Source organism: Cucurbita pepo, chromosome 11, assembly GCF_057944985.1.
Source record: "Cucurbita pepo subsp. pepo isolate OVF chromosome 11, ASM5794498v1, whole genome shotgun sequence".
In the NCBI taxonomy this organism is placed as follows: Eukaryota; Viridiplantae; Streptophyta; class Magnoliopsida; order Cucurbitales; family Cucurbitaceae; genus Cucurbita; species Cucurbita pepo.
In genome coordinates this window covers 3,569,283-3,576,767 of record NC_141808.1, presented here as the reverse complement: position 1 = coordinate 3,576,767, position 7,485 = coordinate 3,569,283, and positions in this window count along the sequence as shown.

Below are 7,485 nucleotides of genomic sequence, written 5' to 3'. Positions count from 1 at the left end.
AACTAATTGGAATCCTTAGTGAATTACCAACAATAGAAAATCCCACTTAGAATTAAATAAAACACATATTTGATAAAGAGATGGCTGCTTTCTTTCCACTTCATAGATGATAGCTTTGAAAATTTGGGTTTATTATTATTATTATTATTATTATTATTATTATTATTATTTATTATTACTTTATGAAGATTCTTTACACACAAGCATTCAACTTTTTGTTGGGAAAAATTATGAAAAAGGTATCTAAGAAAGGAGTACTTTCTAGATACATTCACAAAAGAGGATTAAAATACCCAAATTTGAAAACTTTTCCATTTATTCCCCCCATGTCATTTGAGACGTTAAAACTCTCGATAGTGATTGAAAAAGCCAAACAAAAGTAAAAATAAATAAATAAAAAAAGGTGAAATCCAACCGGTAAATAACACATAGATTAAATACGAAATAAAAACGACTCAACACAAAGATGGATTGACGCTCTGAAATGACCTTTTTTATGATGATGCAGCTCTCGAAAGTTACTTAAAAAAGGAAAGGGAAAAAGGAGCAAGCATAAAAATACTCAATAAACAATCTATTCGTAGACTCTAAGTGATTCTTTAATTCTAGTAAGTTACCACCGGTTTTTCTTAGGACTTACGAATTTCTTCCCTCACATTTTTTACTTACCCAGTTCTCCGATCCCTATTAAAGTGGGTTTGCCTTGCTTATTGCAGTGTCTCCTCGTGTTATCTACTCATGTAGTCGCTCTTCCCCTCTCAAGGTGGATTTACATCTACACACAGTAGTTGTTCATCGTGTCACCTACTCATGTAGTCCCTTGTCTCCCATTAAGTCGGGTTACGGGTCATCCTTCATTTCTACACACAATATTGCCCCTATCTACTTAAGTCCCCTATCAAGGTAGGATTACATCTACATATCGTAGTTCCTCATGTTACCCACTCATGTAGTCCCTCGTTCCCTCTCAAAATGTGTTTACGGGTCCTATCCTGTTTTTACAAAATGTGGTAATTCCTCACATTTCCTACTCATGTAGTCTCTCAATCACTCTCAAGGTAGGTTTACAGGCCCAACTCGTTTCTACACACGGTAGGAGTTCTCATTTTGACAACTACCCGTATAGTCCCTAGTCTCTCTTCGACGTTTACAAAGTCATTGCATGAGTCTTGACTTTTTTTCTACACTCAATAGGAATTCTTACCTTGAGCTAACTACCCGTTTTGCATAATACATTAGACTACATACTTCTTGGAAATCTCAACCTAGGTGTATAAGGGTAATTTTACCATAACATACATACAATATATACTCATCTTAAAACGCCCTTTCAAAGTCCTTAACATGCATTTTCTAGCCACCTAAGATAAGGAATGCTTGCATGCTAGCACGTTGTAGCAATGCTTGCAAGTATTACTTGCCTAAAGTTTGTGTGTTTACTTATTTGGATGATGTGTGCTTTCCCGAGATAGTTTTTGCGCATGTTAGGAGCTTCAAATCTTCTGAAATTTCTCTACTAGGTCCTAATTCAAACATAATTAGGGTCAGTATAGGAATCAGGACGTAAAACTAGCAAATGAAAGTTGAACGAGGCAAAAAGAGACTCATACGTGCTTACACGCGTCGGGAAAGGCTTTTCACGCATGATTTCACGCGGGCCTTTCACATGTGGAGGGTTACTGCAGATACGAGTTAGTGGTTGGGTCACTGGATCAACTTCCGGTCGAGTCAAAGGTTCATGGGTCGCGCACACACATATCTCGAATCGGGTCGACCCACACGTGTGTCCTCGCTAGCAGCCAAACGTATCTCTCTATTAAGCGTTTGCCACATGCCCCACTCTACTTCAGACGTGTTGCCGCCGCTGTCTACCAACACATGTTCACTCCCTCTTCGCCTACATCCAATCTTCCCAAAAAAAATGATGAGGTTTCGATTGCCTTTCTAATTTCTTCTGAATTTTGTAACTTTTTTATCGAGACCACAAATCAATTTGATTCTTTCACCAAATTTGTAAAGTTTTAATCCATGTGACACAAATTTTTTTTCTTAATTTTTCTTTAGTCACAACAAGAAATAATCAAGTCCAAAATTTAGAATTTACAAACTCTACAATAATTTTCAGATTCTTGACGTTCATGAGAACACTGCCCTTTAATCCGAATCAATTCCGACTTCATAAAACTGGTGTGAAATCCCTTCAATAACAACATACTAAAAGTTGATAACTTAATTTCAAGAAAGATCTCAAATTTTAAGAAAATCTGAAATCAAGAACTCCAAATCTCCTCAGTTCCTATAGATTTAAACAAATCAAAAGTCCAATCGGGTTCTTCCAAAGCTACCAAAGCTACCAAGCAATTCTTCTCAAGAAAGTCCAACAAAATTACGACTCTAAGATGCCTTTTAAAGAAGATTTTGACTTTTTTTTATCTATTAACCTATAACAGCTAGGAGTTTATTATATCTAACCCACGTCTGTATTTTAGTTAGTTCAAGCACAGACTCCCAAGTATATACCTACTCAACAAAACTATTACCAAATACGTTTACTCCATCTTAATTCTGTAAGGGGTAAATTTTATTTTCTACCAATATTTGAAAATCTACCCGACTTTTAAATATTAAATTTATTAAAAAAGAAAAAGTTAGGCTAAAACATGAGGCATATTTTCATAAAAGGGAAACATAAAACAAAGTAAACTATGAGTAGCTAAGTTTTAGATTCTTAAAATCACCAAAAAAAAAAAAACAAAATTGTTGTCAAACACAATACAATTTGGGTTCAAAATTTTCAAAACCAATCATAAATGGAGAGATAAAAAGTAAATTAGGAAGACAAAAAATGTCATCCAATTGTGAAATAATGCCACAAAAATGCATTAAGTCAAAATAAGAAATATGAACAGAATATATCATTGAATATATTCCTTAGAATTATTCAAAATCTCAACAACTTTTTTGAGTTGAATTGTTGATGAGTTAAAGCTTTTGTTTGACTCTTAAGGCTAAATATCTCTTCTTTGGCCAATAACAACTGCCTAATCGCACCATTTATATAACCATTTCTACACAAATATGGGCCTCACAATTAATTATTCATTCACTCATAACACAACAAAATTGTCTTAGGCTGCTCACCACACACCTTTGTCCATTTAGGTACAGAATAATGAGGCTTTAAGATACCCTCAATTTTCAAACTCCTTATTTAATCACCTTTAATTAATCTAATAATTTAACCAAATTTTATATTTCATAACATTTTAAAAGATTAGAATTTGATTGAAAGAAAAGAATTGTCATTGGAAAGATAGTGACAATTCATTGAATAGTAATAAGTAGATCGGATCTCTATATATTCCATGATAACAAGGCTATATCATCTTGTCATAATATATTGTATTGTTATTGATCTTTTCAACAATAAGTAACCGCTCGATCGGGTTCAAACATGCGTATATACATACAATGTGGAGATGCAATAAGAACATGTGAGATCGAAATCATTTAGATTACGACATTTCTTTTTTCTGTGGTCAAGGTGGATAGTTAACTCATTATGTTGAACTGTACCAATTATCTAGTGATGCATAAATGAGAGTCTTGGGAGACCTTGCCCTAACTGATTGAAACTAATACTCACGATCATGATATTAAATGGGTAAATACTACTGTATTTGTCATGATAATACATGTCATTCACATTCATGCATGAAGTCCCATAACGGATATGATATCCCATATTGGTTGGGGAGACCTTTCTGTAGCAGACGCGTTTTAAAATTTTTTGAGGAGAAGTCCGAAAGAGAAAGTCCAAGGAGAACAATATCTGCTATCGGTCGACTTGGACTATTACAACTGACTCTTTTGTGCATAAATATCCAATTAAGCTCCAAAATAGTTGAATAATGAAATGATCTGTCTTTTCTAAACCTGATGGTTGAGATCGTTGCTAAATGTATGATGAATGCTATTGTCTCAAATTCGAAATCTCTAACTTCAAACCATGACTCTAACGAACTTGAAGAACAATAATTAATCGAGAAGCGATCAAAAGTCAAATACATGAAGATTGAACAAATAACTTGACTTAGAGATATGGGCATTGCAATTTATATGAATTAATTGGTATGTGATGTTTTTAAAGAAAGTTGATTTGGGGTTAAAGAAGCATGTGAAGCATGTGGAGGAGATTAGGAGGGGGAAAAGATTAAATAATTTGGTTGGTAGTTGTGATGTCCACCTTATCTAAAAGGAGTTCGTCTCATTACAATATCATAATCTTTCATAACATTGATTTTGATATTATTCATTTAGACAATCACCATGTGATCAAAGATTCTCAAAGATCAATCCCCAACTCTTTATAATCAATCACTATTAAACCCCATTTAACATCTCCATCCACACTCCACTCAAACTTATTTTGCTACCATTTTGAAACAAAACACATCCATCAACATCCAACATGATTATATGTAATCAACGATAGCAGATATTGTTCGTTTTGGCTCGTTACGTATCATTGTTAGTCTCATGATTTTAAAATGCGTCTACTACAGAAATGTTTCTACGTTCTTATAAGAAATTTTTCGTTCTTCTCTCCAAATGTGAGATCTCACAATCCACCCTTCTTGAGGGCCCAACGTCCTCACTGGCACACCACCCATTGTTTGTCTCTGATACCATTTATAACACTTCAAGCTCAAGCCTCTTTCTAGTAGATATTGCCCACTTTGGCCCATTACGTTTTATCGTTAGTCTCACGATTTTAAAATGCGTCTCCTAGGAATAGATTTTCATTCTTTTACAAGAAAATATTTTGTTCCTCTTTCCAATCGATGTGAGATCTCACATCGATGATCTAAATCTTTACAAAGAAAAAAAAACTAACTCTCTAAACCCCTCGAACAAAGCTATGATTTGATTTTTTTTCAAAACGCTACATATCAATGGAGATAATATCTCTTATATATTCTTAATCTTTCCTTTAATTAATCAACGTGGGATATAGTAATCTTCCACAATATATTTATCAATGTGAGATTCATTTTTTTTCCTTATATGACAGGCAAAATGCTATTAAGATGCGTTCGTATAACATTTTCATTTTATTTTATTTTTAATTCAACGAGTGAGAGAATTTGATTGGATGCCATTTTGATTTTAAAATGTAATGTAAAGTAAAGCCATCTTTTCCAATTAGCAAACTTTAGAATTAATTATAAATATAACAATCTAAATATTTAATTGAAGATATGTTAATATTAGTTGTTTAATTGCTTAAAAAAAAAAAATTAAGTTGGAGACACTTTGATTATAATGTTTTTAAAGCTATCGCTGACATCAACTTCAACCAAATACTTTATACTATAATTTTATTTAAGCTTTTTAAAATAAAATAATGTAGCAGTATACTCTCCACCATATATGTTGTTTATTATCTAAATTAATTTTTTAATTAAAGTTTAATCAACCAAACCTCGAAAATAATAAAAGATTTTTTTTTTTGCGTAGTTCATTTGAAGCCAAGAAAAAGAATGGCAACCACAAGAGACAAATAAATATTCTTAGTGTATTATATTAGTAGATCATAATTATTAGGTCTACTCAGAGTTTTCCATTTTATTTTTTTAATTTTTTTCTTTTATTAAGTAGAATAAATATAAAATAAAACAATATGCTCGTGTTGACATTTTAATTTCTCCGAGTGTTTTTGAGATGAAATGTGTGATATTATCACCTATTTTTTAATCATATAAACGTCATATGAGATCGTATTTGAAACTTATTATTTCCAACGCCTTTAATATATAAGTGAAATTGAGATAAAATAAAGAAAAATAAAATAATGTTTTGATGTGACTACCCTATCTCGTTCCATGATTTTCATCTCGATGTTGTCATCCGTACATGAGTGTCTTACTTTTACCTGAAAAATAAGAATAGCATGTGACTTGAATATTTTAAGAAATACCAATAATTAACCTGGTAGTTTTGGTCAGGAAATACAAACAATAGCGATATGGTGGGACCTATCATTTTAAAAACATGCAAGGTTTTAGGCAACTTTTCAGTTTGGACGAGGTTGAATGTGTAATACTTATCTACAAACGGCCCACACACGCGTACTCGTCCACCAAGTGGGCTCGTGTACCCCCTGGGCTTGGCTCGTCGAGTTAGCACTTGTTAACCGGCTGTCGGACGCCACAAAGGAAAATGGTCAACATAACATCATGACGAACATGATGTAAGTCGTAAGGTATGCATCCATACTAATCATAGCGGAGAAGTATCCTGATGCATATGACACACAAGAAATCCTTGTAGCTTAAAATCATGGTATAAATTTATGATACAAATCAAACCTCTATTCATTTATAACCTAATGAGTCTGTCAATTATGCATAAACCTCTATAGATTGTGCCAGGTAGGATATGCTATGTACAACATGGCATAGTCACACTATAACTTAGATTATAAACATAGCAAAACTCAACATAACATAACATAACATCACATACTGAGGCCAAATGAAGTGGGCCGACTATGTTATTAGGTTGCACTAGTGAACGGGTTGGACATGCACGTGAAAATCAGATGGCTTCGACTCGAGTTTTAACCCCACATATCCTCTACTCTACCCGACAGTTGATTTGGCCAAAACCCTCGTTTTTTTTTTTTTTTTTTTTCTGATATGTTCCCCAATCTTAGCATCAAGGTTGATTTAAGTACAAGTTCGACTATCGTTATTTCTTCTTGGCTTCCCTTGTGATGACGGAGATTCGTCTATTGAGTAGTGTTCGACGTCACCATCTATATAACATTTTTGATATACTCATTTTATAATTGTTACAAATGATTTGATCCAAATTGGTCACGTGAGTGGAGGTATTCTATATTATGAGTCGGTATAAGAATGAACAATAAAATATTTAATTTTTTTTTTTTATAAATTCGTTAACGGAGAAGATTAATATTTTACAGGATGATCATTTGCGACACGATCTTAATTACAATTAAGTTATGAACTTTTTTATGTATTGGCTTGTACTTTGATTTGGGCGTATGAAAATAAATTTTGTAGTTTATTATTGATGTTGACCAAATACCAAAGTTACAAACATAATAATTATAACATGTACCACAACATGAAATTCACTAGTTTCTATATCGGAAAAATAGATGAGTAGTTACCTTAATTGCTAATTTAAGACCATGAACAATGACCCCACCCTCACACCAACCCACTAAGTCTATAGTAAAATGACGGAGAGTTAATAAATGAAAATTGATTCATTAAAACAACGTAAGATAAGCAGGTTCAACCTAGGATTACTCAAACTAAGATTATCTTTGTATACATGAATAGTCTTAATTTTTAGAAGCATTTTAAGACAAACAGATAAGGTGGTCATGTCGTAAGAGATGCACGAGCTCAAATATGTGTGAGTGAATGTAAAAAGTTAAAATATGAAAAC